The 1,196-nt window shown below is 36.5% G+C and overlaps 1 protein-coding gene across 1 annotated transcript in view; it reads right to left on the bottom strand.

The window, feature by feature from the left end:
* LOC119828256 (WW domain-binding protein 11) overlaps window positions 1–1,196 on the bottom strand; it is a 6,123-nt gene that overhangs the window by 1,042 nt on the left and 3,885 nt on the right. The gene's annotated exons all lie outside the window — the stretch shown is intronic.

The following is a 1,196-nucleotide window of genomic DNA, read 5'->3' as shown; positions in this document are numbered from 1 at the left end:
CATGTTACCCAGCGACAACGTGGGAACCCCAGGTGGGGCCCCTGGCGGGGCCCCCGGTGGACGCATCATTGGCGGACGGAGACCTGTACGAAAACGTGTATTATTTTTGTGTATACACGTTCAATTCGTTTGCGAAGCGAGCAAGCAAATTATGTGGAAGCTCCAAAATTTGCCTTAAAATTGTGAACAATTATTACGAATGTTCTAAATAATTAGAAAGTGTTTTAAATAATTGTGAAGAAAAGAGATTAATAGCTAATTTAAGGCACTTTTTGAAACTACCATTTATGGAAAAGTTCCAAAAGTTGCAAGATGGCTTTTTTTGCATTTTTCATAATTACCGTCTCCAAAAAATAATTTAAGCCATGCACATAATGTAAACATTTTAAACCAGGTACTGGAACAATCACCACCAGGTGAGTCATCTGTTGAAAAAAAAATAGACATCATGCATTGAATATGTGCAACTGAAAATACTGAAGAGCCACTACTCCTTCGCGTGCATAAAATTATTGTGCAGGGTTAATATAAACATATACTTAGTAATTACACAAAAATATAATATCATTAATACATTACTACTTATTTTCAAACATACAAAATTTAAATAGCAACAAAAATATTATTACAAGACAGCATATGGTTAATAAGACAGAATGTTAGTAAAAAGTTATTTTTTATATGTGCTATTTCTATATGTTGAATGAACACTAATTCTAAAGAAAGATGCTAAGACCCACTCATCAATCCATCCCATAATTAACATACCTTAGCGTGACATTGAAGAGGACTACTCCTCGTTATCACAATAAATTGCCTAAAAACTAGGATCTATCAAAATGATTATTAACTTGAGCTGTCAGATCCTGACCTCACTATCATCTCATCACTCAATGATTACTGTAAGCCATTCTATTCATAACAAACATTTCTTTGGCAAAGTACAATCCATCGTTAGACATTTGCTAGCAACCCTGTCGCAAGTTTGAGAACTTACCCTGTAAATTTCTCACCCAAAAAGTGGCATTTAAAAACAGTTTCCATAGAAATGTTTGCTCAAGCCTCGCTCATCAAACATTTACCTTTAGCGACGAAGGCGTAAGCTTAGTGATATCAAACCAGTTCGGTCTTGTCGCTCGGCGCCTACGTGTCCTGATATGCGTCGATCTGCTACAAGAGCTCCGCGTCGCTGCGGC

Source organism: Zerene cesonia, chromosome 7 (assembly GCF_012273895.1).
Source record: "Zerene cesonia ecotype Mississippi chromosome 7, Zerene_cesonia_1.1, whole genome shotgun sequence".
Lineage (NCBI taxonomy): Eukaryota > Metazoa > Arthropoda > Insecta > Lepidoptera > Pieridae > Zerene > Zerene cesonia.
This window is presented reverse-complemented; position numbering and strand designations above follow the sequence as displayed.